The sequence below is a fragment of the Amblyomma maculatum genome, chromosome 3 (assembly GCF_055883805.1).
Source record: "Amblyomma maculatum isolate TAMU_Amacu chromosome 3, ASM5588380v1, whole genome shotgun sequence".
Lineage (NCBI taxonomy): Eukaryota > Metazoa > Arthropoda > Arachnida > Ixodida > Ixodidae > Amblyomma > Amblyomma maculatum.
Window position 1 is genome coordinate 65,799,338 of NC_139346.1, and position 17,644 is coordinate 65,816,981.

Consider the following 17,644-nt stretch of genomic DNA (forward strand, 5'->3'; position numbering starts at 1 on the left):
AACGGTTGCGAAAAGAAAGCAGAAAGCATGTGTTCCAGTGTTGCTGCGAAAAAAAAAACGGAAAGGTAGGTGCGAGGAAGATTGCTGCTATCGTAAGGAGAGCAAACTTAAACGGTTGCGAAAAGAAAGCAGAAAGCATGTGTTCCAGTGCTGCTGCGAAAAAAAAAACGGCGAGGTAGGTGCGTGAAAGATTGCTGCTATCGTAAGGAGAGCAAACTTAAACGGTTGCGAAAAGAAAGCAGAAAGCATGTGTTCCAGCGCTGCTGCGAAAAAATACAGAAAGGTAGGAGCGAGAAAGATTGCTGCTATCGTAAGGAGAGCAAACTTAAACGGTTGCGAAAAGAAACCAGAAAGCATGTGTTCCAGTGCTGCTGCGAAAAAAAAACCGGAAAGGTAGGTGCGAGAAAGATTGCTGCCATCGTAAGGAGAGCAAACTTAAACGGTTGCGAAAAGAAAGCAGAAAGCATGTGTTCCAGTGCTGCTGCGAAAAAAAAACGGAAAGGTTGGTGCGAGAAAGATTGCTGCTATCGTAGGGAGAGCAAACTTAAACGGTTGCGAAAAGAAAACAGAAAGCATGTCGCACCGCCGGGGTGGCGCAGTGGTTATGGCGTTCGACTATTGTTCCCAAGGATGCCGGATTGAATCCCGGCCTCGGCGGCCGCTTTTCGATGGACACGAAAAGCAAGGCGCCCGTGTGCTGTGCGATGTCAGTGCACGTTAAAGAACCCCAGGTGGTCGAAATTTCTGGAGTCCTCCACTACGGCGTCTCTCATAGCCTGAGTCGCTTTGGGACGTTAAACCCCACCAACCAAGAAAGCATGTGTTCCAGTGCTGCTGCGAAAAAAAAAAAACGGAAAGGTAGGTGCGAGAAAGATTGCTGCCATCGTAAGGAGAGCAAACTTGAACGGTTGCGAAAAGAAAGCAGAAAGCATGTGTTCCAGTGCTGCTGCGAAAAAAAACGGAGCGGTAGGTGCGTGAAAGATTGCTGCTATCGTAAAGAGAGCAAACTTAAACGGTTGCGAGAAGAAAGCAGAAAGCATGTGTTCCAGTGCTGCTGCGAAAAAAAAACGGAGAGGTAGGTGCGTGAAAGATTGCTGCTATCGTAAGGAGAGCAAACTTAAACGGTTGCGAAAAGAAAGCAGAAAGCATGTGTTCCAGTGCTGCTGCGAAAAAAAAAAAACGGAAAGGTAGTTGCGAGGAAGATTGCTGCTTTCGTAAGGAGAGCAAACTTAAACGGTTGCGAAAAGAAAGCAGAAAGCATGTGTTCCAGTGCTGCTGCGAAAAAAAACGGAGAGGTAGGTGCGTGAAAGATTGCTGCCATCGTAAGGAGAGCAAACTTAAACAGTTGCGAAAAGAAAGCAGAAAGCATGTGTTCCAGTGCTGCTGCGAAAAAAAAAACGGAAAGGTAGGTGCGAGGAAGATTGCTGCTATCGTAAGGAGAGCAAACTTAAACGGTTGCGAAAAGAAAACAGAAAGCATGTGTTCCAGTGCTGCTGCGAACAAAAAACCGGAAAGGTAGGTGCGAGAAAGAATGCTGCCATCGTAAGGAGAGCAAACTTAAACGGTTGCGAAAAGAAAGCAGAAAGCATGTGTTGCAGTGTTGCTGCGAAAAAAAAAACGGAAAGGTAGGTGCGAGGAAGATTGCTGCTATCGTAAGGAGAGCAAACTTAAACGGTTGCGAAAAGAAAGCAGAAAGCATGTGTTCCAGTGCTGCTGCGAAAAAAAAAACGGCGAGGTAGGTGCGTGAAAGATTGCTGCTATCGTAAGGAGAGCAAACTTAAACGGTTGCGAAAAGAAAGCAGAAAGCATGTGTTCCAGTGCTGCTGCGAAAAAATACGGAAAGGTAGGAGCGAGAAAGATTGCTGCTATCGTAAAGAGAGCAAACTTAAACGGTTGCGAGAAGAAAGCAGAAAGCATGTGTTCCAGTGCTGCTGCGAAAAAAAAACGGAGAGGTAGGTGCGTGAAAGATTGCTGCTATCGTAAGGAGAGCAAACTTAAACGGTTGCGAAAAGAAAGCAGAAAGCATGTGTTCCAGTGCTGCTGCGAAAAAAAAAAAAAACGGAAAGGTAGTTGCGAGGAAGATTGCTGCTTTCGTAAGGAGAGCAAACTTAAACGGTTGCGAAAAGAAAGCAGAAAGCATGTGTTCCAGTGCTGCTGCGAAAAAAAACGGAGAGGTAGGTGCGTGAAAGATTGCTGCCATCGTAAGGAGAGCAAACTTAAACAGTTGCGAAAAGAAAGCAGAAAGCATGTGTTCCAGTGCTGCTGCGAAAAAAAAAACGGAAAGGTAGGTGCGAGGAAGATTGCTGCTATCGTAAGGAGAGCAAACTTAAACGGTTGCGAAAAGAAAACAGAAAGCATGTGTTCCAGTGCTGCTGCGAACAAAAAACCGGAAAGGTAGGTGCGAGAAAGAATGCTGCCATCGTAAGGAGAGCAAACTTAAACGGTTGCGAAAAGAAAGCAGAAAGCATGTGTTCCAGTGTTGCTGCGAAAAAAAAACGGAAAGGTAGGTGCGAGGAAGATTGCTGCTATCGTAAGGAGAGCAAACTTAAACGGTTGCGAAAAGAAAGCAGAAAGCATGTGTTCCAGTGCTGCTGCGAAAAAAAAACGGCGAGGTAGGTGCGTGAAAGATTGCTGCTATCGTAAGGAGAGCAAACTTAAACGGTTGCGAAAAGAAAGCAGAAAGCATGTGTTCCAGTGCTGCTGCGAAAAAATACGGAAAGGTAGGAGCGAGAAAGATTGCTGCTATCGTAAGGAGAGCAAACTTAAACGGTTGCGAAAAGAAAGCAGAAAGCATGTGTTCCAGTGCTGCTGCGAAAAAAAAACGGAAAGGTTGGTGCGAGAAAGATTGCTGCTATCGTAGGGAGAGCAAACTTAAACGGTTGCGAAAAGAAAACAGAAAGCATGTCGCACCGCCGGGGTGGCGCAGTGGTTATGGCGCTCGACTATTGTTCCCAAGGACGCCGGATCGAATCCCGGCCTCGGCGGCCGCTTTTCGATGGACACGAAAAGCAAGGCGCCCGTGTGCTGTGCGATGTCAGTGCACGTTTAAGAACCCCAGGTGGTCGAAATTTCTGGAGTCCTCCACTACGGCGTCTCTCATAGCCTGAGTCGCTTTGGGACGTTAAACCCCACCAACCAAGAAAGCATGTGTTCCAGTGCTGCTGCGAAAAAAAAACGGAAAGGTAGGTGCGAGAAAGATTGCTGCCATCGTAAGGAGAGCAAACTTGAACGGTTGCGAAAAGAAAGCAGAAAGCATGTGTTCCAGTGCTGCGCGAAAAAAAACGGAGCGGTAGGTGCGTGAAAGATTGCTGCTATCGTAAGGAGAGCAAACTTAAACGGTTGCGAGAAGAAAGCAGAAAGCATGTGTTCCAGTGCTGCTGCGAAAAAAAAACGGAGAGGTAGGTGCGTGAAAGATTGCTGCTATCGTAAGGAGAGCAAACTTAAACGGTTGCGAAAAGAAAGCAGAAAGCATGTGTTCCAGTGCTGCTGCGAAAAAAAAAAAAAACGGAAAGGTAGTTGCGAGGAAGATTGCTGCTTTCGTAAGGAGAGCAAACTTAAACGGTTGCGAAAAGAAAGCAGAAAGCATGTGTTCCGGTGCTGCTGCGAAAAAAAACGGAGAGGTATGTGCGTGAAAGATTGCTGCCATCGTAAGGAGAGCGAACTTAAACAGTTGCGAAAAGAAAGCAGAAAGCATGTGTTCCAGTGCTGCTGCGAAAAAAAAAACGGAAAGGTAGGTGCGAGGAAGATTGCTGCTATCGTAAGGAGAGCAAACTTAAACGGTTGCGAAAAGAAAACAGAAAGCATGTGTTCCAGTGCTGCTGCGAACAAAAAACCGGAAAGGTAGGTGCGAGAAAGATTGCTGCCATCGTAAGGAGAGCAAACTTAAACGGTTGCGAAAAGAAAGCAGAAAGCATGTGTTCCAGTGTTGCTGCGAAAAAAAAAAACGGAAAGGTAGGTGCGAGGAAGATTGCTGCTATCGTAAGGAGAGCAAACTTAAACGGTTGCGAAAAGAAAGCAGAAAGCATGTGTTCCAGTGCTGCTGCGAAAAAAAAACGGCGAGGTAGGTGCGTGAAAGATTGCTGCTATCGTAAGGAGAGCAAACTTAAACGGTTGCGAAAAGAAAGCAGAAAGCATGTGTTCCAGTGCTGCTGCGAAAAAATACGGAAAGGTAGGAGCGAGAAAGATTGCTGCTATTATAAGGAGAGCAAACTTAAACGGTTGCGAAAAGAAACCAGAAAGCATGTGTTCCAGTGCTCCTGCGAAAAAAAAACTGAAAGTTAGGTGTTAGAAAGATTGCTGCTATCGTAAGGAGAGCAAACTTAAACGGTTGCGAAAAGAAAGCAGACAGCATGTGCTCCAGTGCTGCTGCGAAAAAAAAACGGAAAGGTAGGTGCGAGAAAGATTGCTGCTATCGTAAGGAGAGCAAACTTAAACTTTTGCGAAAACAAAGCAGAAAGCATGTGTTCCAGTGCTGCTGCGAAAAAAAAACGGAAAGGTAGGTGCGAGAAAGATTGCTGCCATCGTAAGAAGAGCCAACTTGAATGGTTGCGAAAAGAAAGCAGAAAGCATGTGTTCCAGTGCTGCTGCGAAAAAAAACGGAAAGGTAGGAGCGAGAAAGATTGCTGCCATCGTAAGGAGAGCAAACTTAAACGGTTGCGAAAAGAAAGCAGAAAGCATGTGTTCCAGTGCTGCTGCGAAAAAAAAAACGGAAAGGTAGGTGCGAGAACGATTGCTGCCATCGTAAGGAGAGCAAACTTAAACGGTTGCGAAAAGAAAGCAGAAAGCATGTGTTCCAGTGCTGCTGCGAAAAAAAAACGGAAAGGTAGGTGTTAGAAAGATTGCTGCTATCGTAAGGAGAGCAAACTTAAACGGTTGCGAAAAGAAAGCAGAAAGCATGTGTTCCAGTGCTGCTGCGAAAAAAACGGAAAGGTAGGTGCGAGAAAGATTGCTGCCATCGTAAGCAGAGTAAACTTAAACAGTTGCGAAAAGAAAGCAGAAAGCATGTGTTCGAGTGCTGCTGCGAAAAAAAAAACGGAAAGTAGGTGCGAGAAAGATTGCTGCTATCGTAAGGAGAGCAAACTTAAACGGTTGCGAAAAGAAAGCGGAAAGCATGTGTTTCAGTGCTGCTGCGAAAAAAAAACGGAAAGGTAGGTGCGAGAAAGATTGCTGCCATCGTAAGGAGAGGAAACTTAAACGGTTGCGAAAAGAAAGCAGAAAGCATGTGTTCCAGTGCTGCTGCGAAAAAAAAACGGAAAGGTAGGTGCGAGAAAGATTGCTGCCATCGTAAGGAGAGGAAACTTAAACGGTTGCGAAAAGAAAGCAGAAAGCATGTGTTCCAGTGCTGCTGCGAAAAAAAACGGAAAGGTAGGTGCGAGAAAGATTGCTGCTATCGTAAAGAGAGCAAACTTAAATGGTTGCGAAAGAAAGCAGAAAGCATGTGTTCCAGTGCTGCTGCGAAAAAAAAAACGGAAAGGTAGGTGCGAGAACGATTGCTGCTATCGTAAGGAGAGCAATCTTAAACGGTTGCGAAAAGAAAGCAGAAAGCATGTGTTCCAGTGCTGCTGCGAAAAAAAACGGAGAGGTAGGTGCGAGAAAGATTGCTGCTATCGTAAGTAGAGCAAACTTAAGCGGTTGCGAAAAGAAAGCAGAAAGCATGTGTTCGAGTGCTGCTGCGAAAAAAAACGCAAAGGCAGGTGCGAGAAAGATTGCTGCCATCGTAAGGAGTGCAAACTTAAACGGTTGCGAAAAGAAAGCAGAAAGGATGTGTTCCAGTGCTGCTGCGAAAAAAAAACGGAAAGGTAGGTGCGAGAAAGATTGCTGCTATCGTAAGTAGAGCAAACTTAAGCGGTTGCGAAAAGAAAGCAGAAAGCATGTGTTCGAGTGCTGCTGCGAAAAAAAAACGGAAAGGTAGGTGCGAGAAAGATTGCTGCCATCGTAAGGAGAGCAAACTTGAATGGTTGCGAAAAGAAAGCAGAAAGCATGTGTTCCAGTGCTGCTGCGAAAAAAAACGGAAAGGTAGGTGCGAGAAAGATTGCTGCTTTCGTAAGGAGAGTAAACTTAAACGGTTGCGAAAAGAAAGCAGAAAGCATGTGTTCCAGTGCTGCTGCGAAAAAAAAACCGGAAAGGTAGGTGCGAGAAAGATTGCTGCCATCGTAGGGAGAGCAAACTTAAACGGTTGCGAAAAGAAAACAGAAAGCATGTCGCACCGCCGGGGTGGCGCAGTGGTTATGGCGCTCGACTATTGTTCCCAAGGACGCCGGATCGAATCCCGGCCTCGGCGGCCGCTTTTCGATGGACACGAAAAGCAAGGCGCCCGTGTGCTGTGCGATGTCAGTGCACGTTAAAGAACCCCAGGTGGTCGAAATTTCTGGAGTCCTCCACTACGGCGTCTCTCATAGCCTGAGTCGCTTTGGGACGTTAAACCCCACCAACCAAGAAAGCATGTGTTCCAGTGCTGCTGCGAAAAAAAAACGGAAAGGTAGGTGCGAGAAAGATTGCTGCCATCGTAAGGAGAGCAAACTTGAACGGTTGCGAAAAGAAAGCAGAAAGCATGTGTTCCAGTGCTGCTGCGAAAAAAAACGGAGCGGTAGGTGCGTGAAAGATTGCTGCTATCGTAAGGAGAGCAAACTTAAACGGTTGCGAGAAGAAAGCAGAAAGCATGTGTTCCAGTGCTGCTGCGAAAAAAAAACGGAGAGGTAGGTGCGTGAAAGATTGCTGCTATCGTAAGGAGAGCAAACTTAAACGGTTGCGAAAAGAAAGCAGAAAGCATGTGTTCCAGTGCTGCTGCGAAAAAAAAAACGGAAAGGTAGTTGCGAGGAAGATTGCTGCTTTCGTAAGGAGAGCAAACTTAAACGGTTGCGAAAAGAAAGCAGAAAGCATGTGTTCCAGTGCTGCTGCGAAAAAAAAACGGAGAGGTAGGTGCGCGAAAGATTGCTGCCATTGTAAGGAGAGCAAACTTAAACAGTTGCGAAAAGAAAGCAGAAAGCATGTGTTCCAGTGCTGCTGCGAAAAAAAAACGGAAAGGTAGGTGCGAGGAAGATTGCTGCTATCGTAAGGAGAGCAAACTTAAACGGTTGCGAAAAGAAAACAGAAAGCATGTGTTTCAGTGCTGCTGCGAACAAAAAACCGGAAAGGTAGGTGCGAGAAAGATTGCTGCCATCGTAAGGAGAGCAAACTTAAACGGTTGCGAAAAGAAAGCAGAAAGCATGTGTTCCAGTGTTGCTGCGAAAAAAAAAAACGGAAAGGTAGGTGCGAGGAAGATTGCTGCTATCGTAAGGAGAGCAAACTTAAACGGTTGCGAAAAGAAAGCAGAAAGCATGTGTTCCAGTGCTGCTGCGAAAAAAAAAACGGCGAGGTAGGTGCGTGAAAGATTGCTGCTATCGTAAGGAGAGCAAACTTAAACGGTTGCGAAAAGAAAGCAGAAAGCATGTGTTCCAGTGCTGCTGCGAAAAAATACAGAAAGGTAGGAGCGAGAAAGATTGCTGCTATCGTAAGGAGAGCAAACTTAAACGGTTGCGAAAAGAAAGCAGAAAGCATGTGTTCCAGTGCTGCTGCGAAAAAAAAACGGAAAGGTTGTTGCGATAAAGATTGCTGCTATCGTAGGGAGAGCAAACTTAAACGGTTGCGAAAAGAAAACAGAAAGCATGTCGCACCGCCGGGGTGGCGCAGTGGTTATGGCGCTCGACTATTGTTCCCAAGGACGCCGGATCGAATCCCGGCCTCGGCAGCCGCTTTTCGATGGACACGAAAAGCAAGGCGCCCGTGTGCTGTGCGATGTCAGTGCACGTTAAAGAACCCCAGGTGGTCGAAATTTCTGGAGTCCTCCACTACGGCGTCTCTCATAGCCTGAGTCGCTTTGGGACGTTAAACCCCACCAACCAAGAAAGCATGTGTTCCAGTGCTGCTGCGAAAAAAAAAAACGGAAAGGTAGGTGCGAGAAAGATTGCTGCCATCGTAAGGAGAGCAAACTTGAACGGTTGCGAAAAGAAAGCAGAAAGCATGTGTTCCAGTGCTGCTGCGAAAAAAAACGGAGCGGTAGGTGCGTGAAAGATTGCTGCTATCGTAAAGAGAGCAAACTTAAACGGTTGCGAGAAGAAAGCAGAAAGCATGTGTTCCAGTGCTGCTGCGAAAAAAAAACGGAGAGGTAGGTGCGTGAAAGATTGCTGCTATCGTAAGGAGAGCAAACTTAAACGGTTGCGAAAAGAAAGCAGAAAGCATGTGTTCCAGTGCTGCTGCGAAAAAAAAAACGGAAAGGTAGTTGCGAGGAAGATTGCTGCTTTCGTAAGGAGAGCAAAGTTAAACGGTTGCGAAAAGAAAGCAGAAAGCATGTGTTCCAGTGCTGCTGCGAAAAAAAACGGAGAGGTAGGTGCGTGAAAGATTGCTGCCATCGTAAGGAGAGCAAACTTAAACAGTTGCGAAAAGAAAGCAGAAAGCATGTGTTCCAGTGCTGCTGCGAAAAAAAAACGGAAACGTAGGTGCGAGGAAGATTGCTGCTATCGTAAGGAGAGCAAACTTAAACGGTTGCGAAAAGAAAACAGAAAGCATGTGTTCCAGTGCTGCTGCGAACAAAAAACCGGAAAGGTAGGTGCGAGAAAGATTGCTGCCATCGTAAGGAGAGCAAACTTAAACGGTTGCGAAAAGAAAGCAGAAAGCATGTGTTCCAGTGTTGCTGCGAAAAAAAAAACGGAAAGGTAGGTGCGAGGAAGATTGCTGCTATCGTAAGGAGAGCAAACTTAAACGGTTGCGAAAAGAAAGCAGAAAGCATGTGTTCCAGTGCTGCTGCGAAAAAAAAAACGGCGAGGTAGGTGCGTGAAAGATTGCTGCTATCGTAAGGAGAGCAAACTTAAACGGTTGCGAAAAGAAAGCAGAAAGCATGTGTTCCAGTGCTGCTGCGAAAAAATACGGAAAGGTAGGAGCGAGAAAGATTGCTGCTATCGTAAGGAGAGCAAACTTAAACGGTTGCGAAAAGAAACCAGAAAGCATGTGTTCCAGTGCTCCTGCGAAAAAAAAAACTGAAAGTTAGGTGTTAGAAAGATTGCTGCTATCGTAAGGAGAGCAAACTTAAACGGTTGCGAAAAGAAAGCAGACAGCATGTGCTCCAGTGCTGCTGCGAAAAAAAAACGGAAAGGTAGGTGCGAGAAAGATTGCTGCTATCGTAAGGAGAGCAAACTTAAACGATTGCGAAAACAAAGCAGAAAGCATGTGTTCCAGTGCTGCTGCGAAAAAAAAAACGGAAAGGTAGGTGCGAGAAAGATTGCTGCCATCGTAAGAAGAGCCAACTTGAATGGTTGCGAAAAGAAAGCAGAAAGCATGTGTTCCAGTGCTGCTGCGAAAAAAAACGGAAAGGTAGGAGCGAGAAAGATTGCTGCCATCGTAAGGAGAGCAAACTTAAACGGTTGCGAAAAGAAAGCAGAAAGCATGTGTTCCAGTGCTGCTGCGAAAAAAAAAACGGAAAGGTAGGTGCGAGAACGATTGCTGCTATCGTAAGGAGAGCAAACTTAAACGGTTGCGAAAAGAAAGCAGAAAGCATGTGTTCCAGTGCTGCTGCGAAAAAAAAAACGGAAAGGTAGGTGTTAGAAAGATTGCTGCTATCGTAAGCAGAGCAAACTTAAACGGTTGCGAAAAGAAAGCAGAAAGCATGTGTTCCAGTGCTGCTGCGAAAAAAACGGAAAGGTAGGTGCGAGAAAGATTGCTGCCATCGTAAGCAGAGTAAACTTAAACAGTTGCGAAAAGAAAGCAGAAAGCATGTGTTCGAGTGCTGCTGCGAAAAAAAAAACGGAAAGTAGGTGCGAGAAAGATTGCTGCTATCGTAAGGAGAGCAAACTTAAACGGTTGCGAAAAGAAAGCGGAAAGCATGTGTTTCAGTGCTGCTGCGAAAAAAAAACGGAAAGGTAGGTGCGAGAAAGATTGCTGCCATCGTAAGGAGAGGAAACTTAAACGGTTGCGAAAAGAAAGCAGAAAGCATGTGTTCCAGTGCTGCTGCGAAAAAAAAAAACGGAAAGCTAGGTGCGAGGAAGATTGCTGCTATCGTAAGGAGAGCAAACTTAAACGGTTGCGAAAAGAAAGCAGAAAGCATGTGTTCCAGTGCTGCTGCGAAAAAAAACGGAAAGGTAGGTGCGAGAAAGATTGCTGCTATCGTAAAGAGAGCAAACTTAAATGGTTGCGAAAGAAAGCAGAAAGCATGTGTTCCAGTGCTGCTGCGAAAAAAAACGCAAAGGCAGGTGCGAGAAAGATTGCTGCCATCGTAAGGAGTGCAAACTTAAACGGTTGCGAAAAGAAAGCAGAAAGGATGTGTTCCAGTGCTGCTGCGAAAAAAAAACGGAAAGGTAGGTGCGAGAAAGATTGCTGCTATCGTAAGTAGAGCAAACTTAAGCGGTTGCGAAAAGAAAGCAGAAAGCATGTGTTCGAGTGCTGCTGCGAAAAAAAAAACGGAAAGGTAGTTGCGAGGAAGATTGCTGCTTTCGTAAGGAGAGCAAACTTAAACGGTTGCGAAAAGAAAGCAGAAAGCATGTGTTCCAGTGCTGCTGCGAAAAAAAACGGAGAGGTAGGTGCGTGAAAGATTGCTGCCATCGTAAGGAGAGCAAACTTAAACGGTTGCGAAAAGAAAGCAGAAAGCATATGTTCCAGTGCTGCTGCGAAAAAAAAACGGAAAGGTAGGTGCGAGGAAGATTGCTGCTATCGTAAGGAGAGCAAACTTAAACGGTTGCGAAAAGAAAACAGAAAGCATGTGTTTCAGTGCTGCTGCGAACAAAAAACCGGAAAGGTAGGTGCGTGAAAGATTGCTGCCATCGTAAGGAGAGCAAACTTAAACGGTTGCGAAAAGAAAGCAGAAAGCATGTGTTCCAGTGCTGCTGCGAAAAAAAAAACGGCGAGGTAGGTGCGTGAAAGATTGCTGCTATCGTAAGGAGAGCAAACTTAAACGGTTGCGAAAAGAAAGCAGAAAGCATGTGTTCCAGCGCTGCTGCGAAAAAATACAGAAAGGTAGGAGCGAGAAAGATTGCTGCTATCGTAAGGAGAGCAAACTTAAACGGTTGCGAAAAGAAACCAGAAAGCATGTGTTCCAGTGCTGCTGCGAAAAAAAAACCGGAAAGGTAGGTGCGAGAAAGATTGCTGCCATCGTAAGGAGAGCAAACTTAAACGGTTGCGAAAAGAAAGCAGAAAGCATGTGTTCCAGTGCTGCTGCGAAAAAAAAACGGAAAGGTTGGTGCGAGAAAGATTGCTGCTATCGTAGGGAGAGCAAACTTAAACGGTTGCGAAAAGAAAACAGAAAGCATGTCGCACCGCCGGGGTGGCGCAGTGGTTATGGCGTTCGACTATTGTTCCCAAGGATGCCGGATCGAATCCCGGCCTCGGCGGCCGCTTTTCGATGGACACGAAAAGCAAGGCGCCCGTGTGCTGTGCGATGTCAGTGCACGTTAAAGAACCCCAGGTGGTCGAAATTTCTGGAGTCCTCCACTACGGCGTCTCTCATAGCCTGAGTCGCTTTGGGACGTTAAACCCCACCAACCAAGAAAGCATGTGTTCCAGTGCTGCTGCGAAAAAAAAAAACGGAAAGGTAGGTGCGAGAAAGATTGCTGCCATCGTAAGGAGAGCAAACTTGAACGGTTGCGAAAAGAAAGCAGAAAGCATGTGTTCCAGTGCTGCTGCGAAAAAAAACGGAGCGGTAGGTGCGTGAAAGATTGCTGCTATCGTAAAGAGAGCAAACTTAAACGGTTGCGAGAAGAAAGCAGAAAGCATGTGTTCCAGTGCTGCTGCGAAAAAAAAACGGAGAGGTAGGTGCGTGAAAGATTGCTGCTATCGTAAGGAGAGCAAACTTAAACGGTTGCGAAAAGAAAGCAGAAAGCATGTGTTCCAGTGCTGCTGCGAAAAAAAAAAAAACGGAAAGGTAGTTGCGAGGAAGATTGCTGCTTTCGTAAGGAGAGCAAACTTAAACGGTTGCGAAAAGAAAGCAGAAAGCATGTGTTCCAGTGCTGCTGCGAAAAAAAACGGAGAGGTAGGTGCGTGAAAGATTGCTGCCATCGTAAGGAGAGCAAACTTAAACAGTTGCGAAAAGAAAGCAGAAAGCATGTGTTCCAGTGCTGCTGCGAAAAAAAAACGGAAAGGTAGGTGCGAGGAAGATTGCTGCTATCGTAAGGAGAGCAAACTTAAACGGTTGCGAAAAGAAAACAGAAAGCATGTGTTCCAGTGCTGCTGCGAACAAAAAACCGGAAAGGTAGGTGCGAGAAAGAATGCTGCCATCGTAAGGAGAGCAAACTTAAACGGTTGCGAAAAGAAAGCAGAAAGCATGTGTTCCAGTGTTGCTGCGAAAAAAAAAACGGAAAGGTAGGTGCGAGGAAGATTGCTGCTATCGTAAGGAGAGCAAACTTAAACGGTTGCGAAAAGAAAGCAGAAAGCATGTGTTCCAGTGCTGCTGCGAAAAAAAAAACGGCGAGGTAGGTGCGTGAAAGATTGCTGCTATCGTAAGGAGAGCAAACTTAAACGGTTGCGAAAAGAAAGCAGAAAGCATGTGTTCCAGTGCTGCTGCGAAAAAATACGGAAAGGTAGGAGCGAGAAAGATTGCTGCTATCGTAAGGAGAGCAAACTTAAACGGTTGCGAAAAGAAAGCAGAAAGCATGTGTTCCAGTGCTGCTGCGAAAAAAAAACCGGAAAGGTAGGTGCGAGAAAGATTGCTGCCATCGTAAGGAGAGCAAACTTAAACGGTTGCGAAAAGAAAGCAGAAAGCATGTGTTCCAGTGCTGCTGCGAAAAAAAAACGGAAAGGTTGGTGCGAGAAAGATTGCTGCTATCGTAGGGAGAGCAAACTTAAACGGTTGCGAAAAGAAAACAGAAAGCATGTCGCACCGCCGTGGTGGCGCAGTGGTTATGGCGCTCGACTATTGTTCCCAAGGACGCCGGATCGAATCCCGGCCTCGGCGGCCGCTTTTCGATGGACACGAAAAGCAAGGCGCCCGTGTGCTGTGCGATGTCAGTGCACGTTTAAGAACCCCAGGTGGTCGAAATTTCTGGAGTCCTCCACTACGGTGTCTCTCATAGCCTGAGTCGCTTTGGGACGTTAAACCCCACCAACCAAGAAAGCATGTGTTCCAGTGCTGCTGCGAAAAAAAAACGGAAAGGTTGGTGCGAGAAAGATTGCTGCTATCGTAGGGAGAGCAAACTTAAACGGTTGCGAAAAGAAAACAGAAAGCATGTCGCACCGCCGGGGTGGCGCAGTGGTTATGGCGTTCGACTATTGTTCCCAAGGATGCCGGATCGAATCCCGGCCTCGGCGGCCGCTTTTCGATGGACACGAAAAGCAAGGCGCCCGTGTGCTGTGCGATGTCAGTGCACGTTAAAGAACCCCAGGTGGTCGAAATTTCTGGAGTCCTCCACTACGGCGTCTCTCATAGCCTGAGTCGCTTTGGGACGTTAAACCCCACCAACCAAGAAAGCATGTGTTCCAGTGCTGCTGCGAAAAAAAAAAACGGAAAGGTAGGTGCGAGAAAGATTGCTGCCATCGTAAGGAGAGCAAACTTGAACGGTTGCGAAAAGAAAGCAGAAAGCATGTGTTCCAGTGCTGCTGCGAAAAAAAACGGAGCGGTAGGTGCGTGAAAGATTGCTGCTATCGTAAAGAGAGCAAACTTAAACGGTTGCGAGAAGAAAGCAGAAAGCATGTGTTCCAGTGCTGCTGCGAAAAAAAAACGGAGAGGTAGGTGCGTGAAAGATTGCTGCTATCGTAAGGAGAGCAAACTTAAACGGTTGCGAAAAGAAAGCAGAAAGCATGTGTTCCAGTGCTGCTGCGAAAAAAAAAAAAACGGAAAGGTAGTTGCGAGGAAGATTGCTGCTTTCGTAAGGAGAGCAAACTTAAACGGTTGCGAAAAGAAAGCAGAAAGCATGTGTTCCAGTGCTGCTGCGAAAAAAAACGGAGAGGTAGGTGCGTGAAAGATTGCTGCCATCGTAAGGAGAGCAAACTTAAACAGTTGCGAAAAGAAAGCAGAAAGCATGTGTTCCAGTGCTGCTGCGAAAAAAAAACGGAAAGGTAGGTGCGAGGAAGATTGCTGCTATCGTAAGGAGAGCAAACTTAAACGGTTGCGAAAAGAAAACAGAAAGCATGTGTTCCAGTGCTGCTGCGAACAAAAAACCGGAAAGGTAGGTGCGAGAAAGAATGCTGCCATCGTAAGGAGAGCAAACTTAAACGGTTGCGAAAAGAAAGCAGAAAGCATGTGTTCCAGTGTTGCTGCGAAAAAAAAAACGGAAAGGTAGGTGCGAGGAAGATTGCTGCTATCGTAAGGAGAGCAAACTTAAACGGTTGCGAAAAGAAAGCAGAAAGCATGTGTTCCAGTGCTGCTGCGAAAAAAAAAAACGGCGAGGTAGGTGCGTGAAAGATTGCTGCTATCGTAAGGAGAGCAAACTTAAACGGTTGCGAAAAGAAAGCAGAAAGCATGTGTTCCAGTGCTGCTGCGAAAAAATACGGAAAGGTAGGAGCGAGAAAGATTGCTGCTATCGTAAGGAGAGCAAACTTAAACGGTTGCGAAAAGAAAGCAGAAAGCATGTGTTCCAGTGCTGCTGCGAAAAAAAAACCGGAAAGGTAGGTGCGAGAAAGATTGCTGCCATCGTAAGGAGAGCAAACTTAAACGGTTGCGAAAAGAAAGCAGAAAGCATGTGTTCCAGTGCTGCTGCGAAAAAAAAACGGAAAGGTTGGTGCGAGAAAGATTGCTGCTATCGTAGGGAGAGCAAACTTAAACGGTTGCGAAAAGAAAACAGAAAGCATGTCGCACCGCCGTGGTGGCGCAGTGGTTATGGCGCTCGACTATTGTTCCCAAGGACGCCGGATCGAATCCCGGCCTCGGCGGCCGCTTTTCGATGGACACGAAAAGCAAGGCGCCCGTGTGCTGTGCGATGTCAGTGCACGTTTAAGAACCCCAGGTGGTCGAAATTTCTGGAGTCCTCCACTACGGTGTCTCTCATAGCCTGAGTCGCTTTGGGACGTTAAACCCCACCAACCAAGAAAGCATGTGTTCCAGTGCTGCTGCGAAAAAAAAACGGAAAGGTAGGTGCGAGAAAGATTGCTGCCATCGTAAGGAGAGCAAACTTGAACGGTTGCGAAAAGAAAGCAGAAAGCATGTGTTCCAGTGCTGCGCGAAAAAAAACGGAGCGGTAGGTGCGTGAAAGATTGCTGCTATCGTAAGGAGACCAAACTTAAACGGTTGCGAGAAGAAAGCAGAAAGCATGTGTTCCAGTGCTGCTGCGAAAAAAGAACGGAGAGGTAGGTGCGTGAAAGATTGCTGCTATCGTAAGGAGAGCAAACTTAAACGGTTGCGAAAAGAAAGCAGAAAGCATGTGTTCCAGTGCTGCTGCGAAAAAAAAAAAAACGGAAAGGTAGTTGCGAGGAAGATTGCTGCTTTCGTAAGGAGAGCAAACTTAAACGGTTGCGAAAAGAAAGCAGAAAGCATGTGTTCCAGTGCTGCTGCGAAAAAAAACGGAGAGGTATGTGCGTGAAAGATTGCTGCCATCGTAAGGAGAGCGAACTTAAACAGTTGCGAAAAGAAAGCAGAAAGCATGTGTTCCAGTGCTGCTGCGAAAAAAAAAACGGAAAGGTAGGTGCGAGGAAGATTGCTGCTATCGTAAGGAGAGCAAACTTAAACGGTTGCGAAAAGAAAACAGAAAGCATGTGTTCCAGTGCTGCTGCGAACAAAAAACCGGAAAGGTAGGTGCGAGAAAGATTGCTGCCATCGTAAGGAGAGCAAACTTAAACGGTTGCGAAAAGAAAGCAGAAAGCATGTGTTCCAGTGTTGCTGCGAAAAAAAAAACGGAAAGGTAGGTGCGAGGAAGATTGCTGCTATCGTAAGGAGAGCAAACTTAAACGGTTGAGAAAAGAAAGCAGAAAGCATGTGTTCCAGTGCTGCTGCGAAAAAAAAAACGGCGAGGTAGGTGCGTGAAAGATTGCTGCTATCGTAAGGAGAGCAAACTTAAACGGTTGCGAAAAGAAAGCAGAAAGCATGTGTTCCAGTGCTGCTGCGAAAAAATACGGAAAGGTAGGAGCGAGAAAGATTGCTGCTATTGTAAGGAGAGCAAACTTAAACGGTTGCGAAAAGAAACCAGAAAGCATGTGTTCCAGTGCTCCTGCGAAAAAAAAACTGAAAGTTAGGTGTTAGAAAGATTGCTGCTATCGTAAGGAGAGCAAACTTAAACGGTTGCGAAAAGAAAGCAGACAGCATGTGCTCCAGTGCTGCTGCGAAAAAAAAACGGAAAGGTAGGTGCGAGAAAGATTGCTGCTATCGTAAGGAGAGCAAACTTAAACGATTGCGAAAACAAAGCAGAAAGCATGTGTTCCAGTGCTGCTGCGAAAAAAAAACGGAAAGGTAGGTGCGAGAAAGATTGCTGCCATCGTAAGAAGAGCCAACTTGAATGGTTGCGAAAAGAAAGCAGAAAGCATGTGTTCCAGTGCTGCTGCGAAAAAAAACGGAAAGGTAGGAGCGAGAAAGATTGCTGCCATCGTAAGGAGAGCAAACTTAAACGGTTGCGAAAAGAAAGCAGAAAGCATGTGTTCCAGTGCTGCTGCGAAAAAAAAAAACGGAAAGGTAGGTGCGAGAACGATTGCTGCCATCGTAAGGAGAGCAAACTTAAACGGTTGCGAAAAGAAAGCAGAAAGCATGTGTTCCAGTGCTGCTGCGAAAAAAAAACGGAAAGGTAGGTGTTAGAAAGATTGCTGCTATCGTAAGGAGAGCAAACTTAAACGGTTGCGAAAAGAAAGCAGAAAGCATGTGTTCCAGTGCTGCTGCGAAAAAAACGGAAAGGTAGGTGCGAGAAAGATTGCTGCCATCGTAAGCAGAGTAAACTTAAACAGTTGCGAAAAGAAAGCAGAAAGCATGTGTTCGAGTGCTGCTGCGAAAAAAAAAAACGGAAAGTAGGTGCGAGAAAAATTGCTGCTATCGTAAGGAGAGCAAACTTAAACGGTTGCGAAAAGAAAGCGGAAAGCATGTGTTTCAGTGCTGCTGCGAAAAAAAAACGGAAAGGTAGGTGCGAGAAAGATTGCTGCCATCGTAAGGAGAGGAAACTTAAACGGTTGCGAAAAGAAAGCAGAAAGCATGTGTTCCAGTGCTGCTGCGAAAAAAAACGGAGAGGTAGGTGCGTGAAAGATTGCTGCCATCGTAAGGAGAGCAAACTTAAACAGTTGCGAAAAGAAAGCAGAAAGCATGTGTTCCAGTGCTGCTGCGAAAAAAAAAACGGAAAGGTAGGTGCGAGGAAGATTGCTGCTATCGTAAGGAGAGCAAACTTAAACGGTTGCGAAAAGAAAACAGAAAGCATGTGTTCCAGTGCTGCTGCGAACAAAAAACCGGAAAGGTAGGTGCGAGAAAGATTGCTGCCATCGTAAGGAGAGCAAACTTAAACGGTTGCGAAAAGAAAGCAGAAAGCATGTGTTCCAGTGTTGCTGCGAAAAAAAAAACGGAAAGGTAGGTGCGAGGAAGATTGCTGCTATCGTAAGGAGAGCAAACTTAAACGGTTGAGAAAAGAAAGCAGAAAGCATGTGTTCCAGTGCTGCTGCGAAAAAAAAAACGGCGAGGTAGGTGCGTGAAAGATTGCTGCTATCGTAAGGAGAGCAAACTTAAACGGTTGCGAAAAGAAAGCAGAAAGCATGTGTTCCAGTGCTGCTGCGAAAAAATACGGAA